Source organism: Spermophilus citellus, assembly GCF_964194105.1.
Source record: "Spermophilus citellus genome assembly, chromosome: 12".
In the NCBI taxonomy this organism is placed as follows: Eukaryota; Metazoa; Chordata; class Mammalia; order Rodentia; family Sciuridae; genus Spermophilus; species Spermophilus citellus.
The window spans coordinates 38,580,401-38,591,762 of record NC_138198.1 but is presented as its reverse complement, the minus strand read 5'-3'; the positions used below and the strand labels follow the sequence as shown (position 1 = coordinate 38,591,762).

The 11,362-nt window shown below is 50.9% G+C and overlaps 1 pseudogene across 1 annotated transcript in view; it reads left to right on the top strand.

The window, feature by feature from the left end:
• Nucleotides 1-229: 229 nt before the first annotated feature.
• Nucleotides 230-11,362, top strand: part of LOC308631682 (kelch domain-containing protein 4-like) — a 41,927-nt pseudogene continuing 30,794 nt past the window's right edge. The window contains exons 1-3 of the transcript XR_014024314.1: nucleotides 230-336; nucleotides 7,706-7,797; nucleotides 10,454-10,532. The product of XR_014024314.1 is annotated as a kelch domain-containing protein 4-like (transcript). The remainder of the gene's footprint in view (nucleotides 337-7,705; nucleotides 7,798-10,453; nucleotides 10,533-11,362) is intronic.

Here is an 11,362-nt window from a genome sequence, read left to right as displayed (position 1 = left end):
CCCAAGGCCCGGCCCGCGGGGCGAGGAGGGTCGCCCACTCCGGCGGCGCCAGTCTGCGGGGCCCGAGGAACCCTCGCGCAGGGTCTCGGACCCTGGCGGACGACGGCGCCCCGCCCCGAGCTCACGGTGCAGCCCCGCGCCGGAAGCGGGCGACCCACCGGAAGTGACGCCAACCGTGCGCGCGGAGCCCCGCTTCCGGCCGGCCGCGCTCCTTCCTGGTGTGCTGGTTTCCGTGGCCGCCGCGCCATGGGCAAGAAGGAGAAGAAGGGGCGCGGCGCGGAGAAGACGGCCGCCAAGATGGAGAAGAAGGCGTCCAAGCGCTCGCGGAAGGAGGAGGTGAGCGGACCGAGCCTGGGGAGCGGAGGGCCTGGGCCTCTCCTTCTCCTGAGGGGCAGGTAGTCCTGCACCAGCGCCCAAGAGCGAGCGTGTGGGGCCAAGTAACCGGAGCAGCCTCCGGAAATGTCGGGCCTCCCGCCGAGTGGACGGCCGCTCACTGCCCTGTTTCCCTGTCCTCCCTCCCCTCACCCGGGGACCGCAGTGCTGTCCGTGGGGTAGACTTGGTGCTTTCTGTTGACCTATGCTCTAGGCCTCCCTCACTGAGGTGGTGGTCACGGCCGCGGTGTGGCGCGCGTTTGTGGCATGGCAGGACTGGGTTCTCTGGGCTTTCGCCCTCACAGCTGCCTGAGTTAGGTAGCACCGCCGGCTCTTCCCCTGGACAGTTGGGAAGCCGGAGACAACAGGTCACACGCCCATGAAGTGGTGGAGAGCTGGGATTTGACCAGATACTCCCAATCCAGTCCGGAGCTCTTGGCCACTCCCTCACACCTTTCTCCTTAAGATGCTCATCTCTCCATTTGCTCATTTGTCACATAATGGGTTGGTCTTTTCCTTTCAAATGGCTTTAAGCTCTAATAACCTAAGGTTCCTGACCAATTAGGTGCACAGGCTATGCAGGTCTGGGTTGGGTCTCTCCACTGCTACTAGCTGGACAGCCTCAGAGGAGCAGGACTTTCCTGCCTAGGGTTGTGGTATAGTCAGTTCATCTGTGTGACCTCTGAAAGCAGTGCTTGGTACTCAGAACCTCATCTTTATACATTTTGCATCTCCCAGTTGTGCTGGGACTTAGATGTTGATACCAGTGTCTTCCACAGAGAGCGCTTCCCTCGGACCTTCCACGCAGTCTAGATTCATTCTCAAAACAAACCCTTGGGGTCACTGGTCAGATGATCAGGCCAACCCCACAGAGGATGATCTCCCTGTCTTCAAGTTAGTTGTGCCATATAACACCTCGTTATGGGAGTGATGTCCCATCATTTCACAGTCCTGTAGATCTTCGAGAAGGCAGGGAAGTCTTGGAGGAAGCTGGGAATTCTGCCACGGAGCCCACATGCCTGACCACCTGGCTGATAGCTTCTCTCTGTCCTGGCCTCTGACACTTCTCCAACTCCCTCCCCAGGCTAACTCCTTCAGCCATACCACCTTTATTTTGATGTCTCAATTGCACCATGTTCTTCCTGATTATGTTTTTTTTTTTTTTCCCTCACCTCTACCTGAGTCACATTCCTCGTGATTGGCTCTTTTCGTCTTACAGCTTATCATCATCACCTGGAGAGACTCACTGACTACACTATCTGTACCACCCAGCCCCTGGTGGTAACCACCCTGGTGGCTAAGAGGTGCTGCCAAAGTAGTAGGAACAAGTGCTGCTGGTGAGGGTTCAGCATGCAGGCATGTGGTGGGGCTGCTGGAGAACTGGGGATGGTGGGAGATGCCCCACCCTGTCCTTATGATTGGTGACACTGCCCCTCCCAGCTGTACACATTTTCCTATGTCTGGGAAATCCGGACAAAGCCTGACTCCCAACAAGAGGCACAGTGGGACTCCTTTGTCCCACTGTGATTGGGTTACTAACATGGGTGGCCTTGGTCTGTGGGGCACAGTGCCAGCTGCACACCAGGGCTACTCCCTATCCCACCCATTGCCCTCTTTGCAGCCCATTCCTTCTTCATCTTCCAATAGTCCCTTCTTCCTCCAGGTCTTCTATAAACTTCCATTTGTTCAGTAAAATGTCTTGAGTATAGAATACAGTATATTTTGTCAGGGACGTGGTGGTCCTTGGATGGCTGCAGATAACTGCCACATAGGAGCAGAACCATGGGTGCTTCCATGGCCTGCTGGTGGGCATAGATTGGGGTGGAGCCACCTTTGGATTCTAATTTGTATCCAGGAAAGTGAATGCTTAGCTCTCAGTCATATCTGAGAACTTCTTGTGGAAAAACTTCCTTCTCCCCAGGAAGACGGGCTTGAGAATGGTCATGGTAGTAGTACTTGTCAAAGAAAGGGTGGGGAGGATGTTATCTGAGTTGTTCTTTGCCACAAAGGTGGGCAAATAAGCTGTGACTGAATCATAATGATAGTTTTAGTGTCTCAAATGGAGACAGGGACCACCAGAGAGAGGGCAAAGGTGCAGCCGGCCTTCGATCCTGCCCTGACAGCAGGCCCAGGAGGCTTGGTGTGAGCCACCCTCCGCCAGTATCAGCTTTGCATTGTTGATGTCAGGGTGCCCTGTGTGTGTTCTCATGTCTTTAGCACAGGGCAAAAACACCTGAGTTGAGTGCGATTACCATTCCCACCCTTGCAAATCACCAGTGAAACCTCTCTTGTTCAGAGAGCCAACCTGACGTCATCTTGTTGGAGCTCAGTCTCCTCTCCTAAATGGTAGCCCCAAAATTGCCTGCAGCCCCCAGTCACCTGTGTGCTTTCCCACCTGACTCAGATTGACTTCTGGTCGTCACATCAACAGATCCCAGTTCCAGCCAGGTGTGGTGGTGCACACCTATAATCCCAGCTGCTTAGGAGGCTAAGACATGAGGATCCTGAGTTTGAGGCCAGCCTGGGCAACTTAGTAAGACTGACTTAGGAACAAATAGAAAAGCTAGGGATGTCGCTCAATGGCAGAGCTACCCTGAGTACCACGTACCTTAAAAAAAAAAAAAAAAAAAAAGGATTCCAAAAGATCCCAGTGTCTACCTCTGGGCATCATTTTGGTATCTGGTAGGACACTGTGAGAGGAACATGGAACTCCCTAATGCAATATTACTGTGACAGTGTGGCCGCCCAGGTCTTTTTTCCAGAGTAGTTGCTTTGACAGGAGATCTGCCCTCAGTTTTCCCTAGTCACTTTGTTTCTTCTTGCAGGCAGGGCTTCCCCTCCCCTCCTGATCTTGCAGGCATAGCTCTCCATCTGTTTTCTTCACTTCCCTACTCTCCCGCTTTCTCTCTTTTCTCTCTTTGTGTCTTATTCTATTTTTCAGTCCCTGTTCACATCAGGGCACAGGTGTGCAGAGGCCTCTGTGGTACTGGGAGTCAGCATCCCTGACACAGGAGGCTCTTATCAGGTCTAAACACCCTGGCAGCTGCTAACTAGAACACAGGTCTGGTCCCCCAAAGTAGTTGGCAGGCCCACGTGAAAAGGGGGGTTTGAGTCCCCTGGCATTTAGGAAGCAGGGGAGTTTGAGAGCCCTCACCTTTTCTTTCTCTAGGGAGAGGAATTCTATTTATTTTTCAAAACTGGGTGGCACCACCAGGACTAGGACCTCTTGGTCATAAACAAACTCTCAACAACCTGCTCTCACAGGTCCTTTCCCATCAAGGCTGAATTCAGGGTCCTCTGCCCTTTCTGCCCCTCTGATGCCTTCCTTCCATTGCCATCTCCTTAGTGGCACCAGTCCCCTCCTGCCCCTCCACTCCACCCTGAGAAACCAGCCCTGACCTTTCCTGGGAGACTTTATTCTTGGACAAAATTAGGACCAGCTAATGGGGTTTATACTCTGAGAGAAGTACCTAATGGAGAAGGAAGTCTCAGTGGCGAGTCTGTCCTTTTCCTAACAGATTTGGATTATGTGAGGAAAGATTCTGGGATGAATTCATAAAGCTAATTCATCTCGGCTTACCTGGCGAGATGTGATGGTAGACCTGGCTCATTGTTGCCCTGCAGGTGGGAGGCTAGAATTAGATGCTAAGGAATAGGCATGGCTGATGGGTATGTATCATCCCCCAGGTGGCAGCGTATGCAAGGCAGGCAGCGATGCCATCCTAGGTGTTACAGCTTTGCTGTCCATAGGGAGTAGACAGAGCACTCTGTCACCCGCTTTGCAGAGGGCAGGAAGCGATACACGGTTAAACCTGTGAATTGTGACGGAGTCCAGTTGCATTCTTTTTTTTTTTTTTTTTCCTTTTTAGTTGTAGATGGACACAATACTTTATTTACTTGTGTGGTGCTGAGGATTGAACCCAGTGCCTCACACATGTGAGGCAAGCACTCTGCCACTGAGCCACAACCCTCATCCTAGCTGCATTCTTAAACAGGCTGACAGAAGGTTTCAGAAAATACACTCTCCCTCTGACTCAGCAGAGAGAGAGACCCTGATAGTCATGGCTTCAATCTCTCAATCAGCCCCAGATATTAGGAGAAAATTGCAAAAATTAGAACAGGGACATCAAACTCCTGTCGCTACTCTGGTTAATGAGGCCTTGAAGGTATTTAATAATAGAGACAGGGCAGAAGCAAACTGGGGTAAGTTATTGGCTGAAAAAGAAACAAAACCCCCAGCTTTTACATGCCTTATTACAGTCCCCTCCAGGTGACCTTAAGAAACAGCCCTCTCAGAAGTTTGGAAGTCATTGATAGCCCCTGGGGCCCACTCAGTGTGCTTACTGACACCAGAAAGGCCATAGGCAGTGGGAGTTCCCTGGTCGTCCAGATGGGGCGCACCTGGGTGGCACCCCAGCTCAAGGCCTCTGTGGGCACTGCTGGAAGATGAATCTGGGGGAGTGGTGGGCCTGAGCGCTGCTGCAGCTCCGCATCGATCATGCTCACTGTGGCGGGTAGGAAAAGTAAGTCACTTGTCCACCTAGAGCTGTCTCTTCTGTCCTGCCTCAGCTTGCTGGTCGTCTTCAAGCCTGGATATTCCATGGTAGGAATAGATGGTGGACCTCAGTGGAGACACTTCACTTTTCTTCTTACTTGCAAAATGGCTCTCCAGCTGCCTCCCATTCCTATCTTTATGTTCCAGAATGTCCTGTCCTTTTGTTAGGAAAAAACCTACTAAAAAGATTAGGAGCAAGCATCTCATTAACTAGAAGCCAGATTCAGGTAGAAGAGCCCCAGTGCCAGGCATTCCTCTGGGGTGGACTCTAGTGACGGCTCACTCAGTAGAGAGACCTGTACATGAAGCATGGGAGGGAGACAGACGGAGCTTCCCACTGGGCTCCAGGTGCCAGAGGGTGTCTGACCAGGTAAAGACAGCTGGTTACACCCCTGCCTGGCCTTCCCAACTTAGAAGTCCTTTCATATGTGACATTTGTGAAAGGCTGGGTTTAGCTTTAAGGGCTCTAACCCCCAAATTGGGCCTGTAGCCTATTCTCCAAGCAGATCCAGTGATATCATCAGTACTGCAGTCAACCAGACCTAGAAGATGGCCTCTTGACAATGCTGAGGTTGAGTGGTTTGTAGATGGGAGTAGTTTTTAAAAGGGCATCAAAATGACCACCCTGCAAGTATTTGGGCTCTCTGCCAAAAATTCCCTACACTCCCTGTGTGTACTTCCCTGTGTGCTCTTCTAGTTACCACCCTCCCTGTCTCCACCATAGCCAGGCTCCCAAATAGTAGTGCACAGCGTCTTCCTGTCTTACCATCATTAGTCAGCCAGCTCTTAATTGAACTCTTAATTGGTCTCACTTTGACCTGCCTGCATCTCTCTAATAATTAGTCCTGGCAAAAAAAGTTTACCTCATCTCAAACCCAGAAGGGTGGCTTTGGTCCTCCTGTTACTTGATTCCTCTTAAATGGTGTGATCAGCTACCCACTTCTTGAAACTTTGGATTTCCTTGGTTTCTGTGACATCTGTTTCCTTTGTTTTACCTTATTCAGTAAACTTCCCTGCTTGGTATTGTGCTAGGTGTCTGGGTTGCAAAGATGTTATAGCCATAGATCGTTCAGGACTAAGAGGTTTAGGCAGATTTCTGAAATTTTCCTACCCTTTTCAGGTTGTTTTGCTGCCTTTTTGATTCTCAGCACTGTGTGGAAATGCTTTAAAGACACTGCTCAGAAAGGTGGAGGTTCAGTAAGACTAGCCTTGGAGGGGCTGGGGATGTGGCTCAAGCGGTAGCGCGCTCGCCTGGCATGCGTGCCGCCCGGGTTTGATCCTCAGCACCACATACCAACAAAGATGTTGTGTCTGCCGAGAACTAAAAAATAAATATTAAAAATTCTCTCTCTCTCTCTCCCTCCCTCCCTCTCTCTCTCACTCTCTCTTAAAAAAAAAAAAAAAAAAAAAAAAAAGACTAGCCTTGGAGACAACAGGGACTGCGCAGAAAGGAGCTCCCAGGGAGAACAGAGCTGAGAGACTGAGTGGACAGTTGACAGATGGAGGTGGCAGGAAAGACAGACCCTTGCATCAGAGCAGCCTCAGGGCCATAACTTGGAAAAATCTCTGTGCATTCCTTGACCTCAAGAACTGTCTCTAGTTTGCGCTCTGGGCAGGGCATACCTCTGAGCTACACTCCTGGTCTGAGACTGTTTCTGCTTTCAAAGATTGTGTTTTCCCTGAACAGAGAAAGCCTGCAGGTTAAGAAGGTTGAGTGAGATTGGCTTGGATTTTAAGGGATCTGTGTGACCTTCTTGGGTGCTGGAGATTGAAGACGCTCCCTAAAGTGTGCTGGGCAGGGTGGGCCTCGGCAGTGCTCACTTTCCTGGGCTGTCCCTTAGAAAGAATCTGAGCTGACGTGATCCAGAGAACAAGGCACACTTCGTTAACTAGGTCATTGATCGCTGTCCTGTGTCAGCTTCCTGTGTCCTCCTTGTGCTTAGTGGACTTTTTAAAAGTTGCTGTTTATCTGACCTGTGCTGAGGAAAGGGGTTTGGGTAACTTTTGAGGCCCATGGAGCTGTGTGCAGAGGCCAGCGTTGGGTTGGTAAGAGGGAGGTTGCTCTGAAAGTGTCTTAAGTGCTAGAAGGACATCTGAACTTCCAGCTCTGCAGAATGTGGGAACAAGGTGTGCGCGTGGGAGGAATGAAAGGGTCAGATCCCAGGTCTCAGTGCGAACAAGGTGAGGGAGTGCGTTTGAGAGGAGACTGCAGGCCGCTTTCCAGATGACTGGCCTTGCACCAGCTGTGGGGGTGGGGTGTACTTGGTGCCTACAGGGAGTGAAGGCTGGGCAGGGCGGAAGACTGGCCTCCAGAGCTGCCCAGCTATGCCAGTGCATCAGCACCTCAGCTTTAGGTCTGCGGCCACAGCTGTCAGTAGGGGTCTCTGAGCCTCTATGCAGGCCCTGTCCCAACCTGACTCTAATGCTTCTCTGTTGGAGCTCATATTTTATCATGGGGGTAGGTGGGGGTGTGAACAGGACAGACAAGATCAAGACAAAGACCAGGTACTGTTGTCAAACAGGGGGCAGGCGGGAGCACCCTGGGCCTGGGTGCTGAAGTTAAGGTGGGCAAGTGCTCCACCACTGGGCTGTGTCCCCAGCCCTGTGTTTTCTGAATGTGTTCGGCCCTGTGCATTTCAAACCCAGGGAGAGCAGGTTGTGATTCATAGATGTGACTGGACCAGTCTGATCCAGTGACCTTGGAGGAAAGCTGGCCAGGCTTTTGGCTCCATGGCAGGTTCTAGAAAGAGTCTCATGTTGGCTGCTTGTGTGCCCTAGGAAGACCTGGAAGCCCTGATAGCCCATTTCCAGACACTGGATGCCAGGAAGACCCAGGTCACCGAGACACCGTGTTCCCCGCCCTCTCCACGGTAAGCGGGCAGGCTTCCCTGCCTTCTAGTTCTGTTTCCCTCTCTTCCCTAAGTTGAAAAGTGACTTGACATGGATACATGTTCTCAGGAATGATTGAACACTCTGAACATTTCCCATGAGCACTTGCTGTGGGTCACTTGCCTCTGCAAAGCTGGGGACAGGCTGTGAGCTCTGCTGTCCTGTAGGGGCCTGGGGGTATGGCTCAACACGGCTGCTCCTCTTAGAGTGGGTTTGAAGGCACTATAGTTGGTGGCACCCATGGGTGAGTATCACCCCCCCAAGCTATTGTTTGGCTCTGAAGGTTTTTAAAAGTGTTTTAAAACATCACAGGTGTTTGTTCTGCTGCCGTTAAGTTCTCACATGAAGCTTATTAGATATACATTGCCATTTTAAGTGAGCGTATTAATGGTGAAGGAAATCTCAGGTCTCTTGCAGGACTTCAGACACCCATGGATAGAGTTGGTGTGGGCTGAAATGAGCAGGCATTGGTTTCCCTCTGGCTGCTTCCTCCTAATTTCTGAGTGCTGATTATTTTCGGCTTCTGTCTAGGACCCTCTGCTTCTCTGTTGGTTACTCACAGAGCAGAGACAGGACATTGAGTGCATCAAGCTCTTTAGTTCCTAACCTAGGGAGGCCCAGCATCCTCATGAGAAGATGATGCAGCCTTCAGAGTAGGGAAACGTGTAATTGCCAAACATGTAACCTAGGCTTGTTTTGTTCACTTGAGAAATGTTTGCTTCAGTCCTCAGAATGAGATGCAGCTTGTAGGTCCTGCCTGGTGGCGTGTCAGCCTGGGCCAGCCTTCAGGAAGTTGGCTCTGCTGTGCGGTCTTTGCCTCAGCAAAGTCAGGACTGGCTCTGTGCCTGCATCCCTGGGCCCTTGGGCTGGTGGCAGGGTGCAGTGAGCCCCTGAGCAGAGTGCTGGTGGTGGAGCAGCCCCAGGCACACGTCCTGTTATTGTTTAGTTCATTCTGCTGGGGACTGGGTTTTATTTTTCCTTTAGTTGGTATGTTTTCTTTGGTAGATGGACATTTTCATTTGAGTGGTTGAAGCAGATTGGATATTTTTAAGGCTTCTTTGTGGGTACTGGTGCTCCTGAGGAAAGCTACTTGGAACATGGGTTGTTATTATTATTAGTTTTGATGATGTATTAGAACTTTTTCTAAAGAAAAAGCTTGTCCCAAAAGTCAGATTAAATGCCAAGTATATAAAGTGCTGGCTGTCCCTGTGCCAGCTGGGCTTGCCTGCCAGGCAGAGGGAGCTGGTGTTGGATCATATGGTGAGATGAAGACCTTGTTTGGTAGCCTTCATAACTTCTGACCTCCCTCCTCTCAGCTGTGTATCATTAGGAACCCTTGACAGTTACAGGTTCCTAAGAAGCATGGCCCTGAGTGTGGCCCAGGTGTGGCCTAGGGCCAAGGACGCTGCACTCACTGGTGTCTGTGCCTCTTGCTGCCTGTGCCTAGGTGGTGCCTGGGTACAGTGGGGCCTTGTTGCTACTTTCTGCTTTAGGCCTCATACAGATTCTTGTGTTAGATACTTTGCCACAGAAAACTAAGACATGTTAAAAGAGAAAACTAAACAAAACAAAACTGGGGGTGGGTGGGAAGCATTGTTCTTTTCTAAAAACGTGTCATTGTGGTTGTGTGTGTGACAGTTTGCCGTTTTAACCTTTTCTTCAGTTCTGTGGCGTAACTCGCATTCACAGTGCTGTGCAGCCATCTGCATGGCCAAGTATCACATCCTGCCCTGTACAATATGGCTCCCTGTCCTGCTGCCCTGCTCGCGTCGTCTCCTGGGATGTGGAGGCTGTTCAGATGCTGGCACCACACCATGTTGGCATTGGGGCTTGGCCTTATCTACCTTGTGCTGGTGGATGCTTGTGAGCAGTGCTGTGGTGGACATGGCTGCAGCTGTCCCCTGGAGTTTCCACCTGGGGGGCTGCCGATTCATGACGTAGCTCTGGATTTAGCTTCTGAGGGATGCCAGACTGTTCCCTTGCAGCTGCACTGTTTTAATGCTGGTCTCTTTACTGGGAAATTTCCCAGACTGTGAAATCTTTCTGTGCATAATAAATCTCCAAGAGAAAAATAGAGGTTTCAGATTTCCCCAGTTGCTTGACTTTGAAATGGCTTTCCCTTTGAGAAGCAGCTTCTGGAATGAGTAGTGTGGACCCACCTGGGGACTCCACTGTCAAGGATGCTGAGAGCAGGGCATTCTGCCACAGCCATGGCCTCTTGTCCTGCTTTCTACTGAAGTAGTCAGAATGTGTGTGCAGCTTCCCCAATGGCTATTATTTTGTCCTGTGTATGCAGGAAATAGAGAGTTATTGACATTTTCTTGGCAGAAGGCCCCTGGGACATACTGGGCTTTAGGAGCAGCTTCGATTATGATTTAAGGGGCTAGACCCCCAACAGGGCAGGTCTGGCAGAGGCAGCGTGGTCAGAGGTCTGAGCTTCTGCCTGCCTGCTCATGTTTTCAGCCAGTTCTGAGTGAGGTGGCCCAGACCAGGGCTCTTCAGGTGCATGAACTTGGTATCTGGCTGATGGCCTCAGGATGGCCCCAGGGCCTGCTGTCTCTGGTAAAGCATGCTCATGGAAAGGAGCCTGGCCTAGCATGGCGTTGTGTGCTCATCTCTGCTTCATGTCTATTGCAGGTTAAATGCCTCCCTGTCCGCTCACCCTGAGAAAGATGAGTTAATCCTTTTTGGAGGTGAATATTTCAATGGCCAAAAAGTAAAGTATACCTTTTTTCTTTTCCTCTCAACTTTTCTTGGGTGTCATTTGAAGCATAGTTAACTGAAAGCAGTGATATGAGCGTCACCTTCACGATCCTCTCTTACATCCTACTTCCTGGGTGTCAGGCCTGGTGCATCCTTGACAGTCACCAGGGCCAGTCGGGGACTGAGTGACTGCAGGCAGAGTTCTGCAGGGTGTTTGTCCCCAGCACTGCCTGCAGAGGTGGGCCTGCTTGGTTCTCTGGTGGTTGCCGGGACTGCTCTTCCTTGTGGTGGCTTTTCACGTTCCTACCCTTCAACTTTGGTTTCCGGTGTTGGGAATGGATCCCACGGGGCTGCGCACGCCAGGCAAGCTCTCTTCCGCTGAGCTGTACATTTCCAGCCTTCAAGGTGGTTCCGAATGAAAAATAATGCTAATAAATTGTGGGGCTTTTATTTTTGAGTAGTCTAGAAAGCCCTGTGCATGAAGCAGAAAGCTGTGTTCACTTACCTCTGGCCTGCGAGGAGTTCTGTCAGTTCTTAGCCTTCTCTGCCTTTTCATGCATTCAAAAACTAGATCTGAGCTGGATGCAGTGGCATATGCCTGTAATCCCAGTGACTGGGGAGCTGAGGCAGGAGGATTGTAAGTTCAAGGCCAGCGTCAGCAACTTAGACCCTGTCTCAAAATAAAAAATAAAAAGGATTGGGAATGAAGCTTAGTGGTAGAGCCCTGGATTCAATCCCCAGTGCGCCAAATCAGTCAATCTGTCCCCAAAAAGTTAGAGTGAGGGTCTGGCTGATCAGCCAAGGCGACTGGTGCCTCAGAGCAGTAAACTGTGAGCGTTTGGC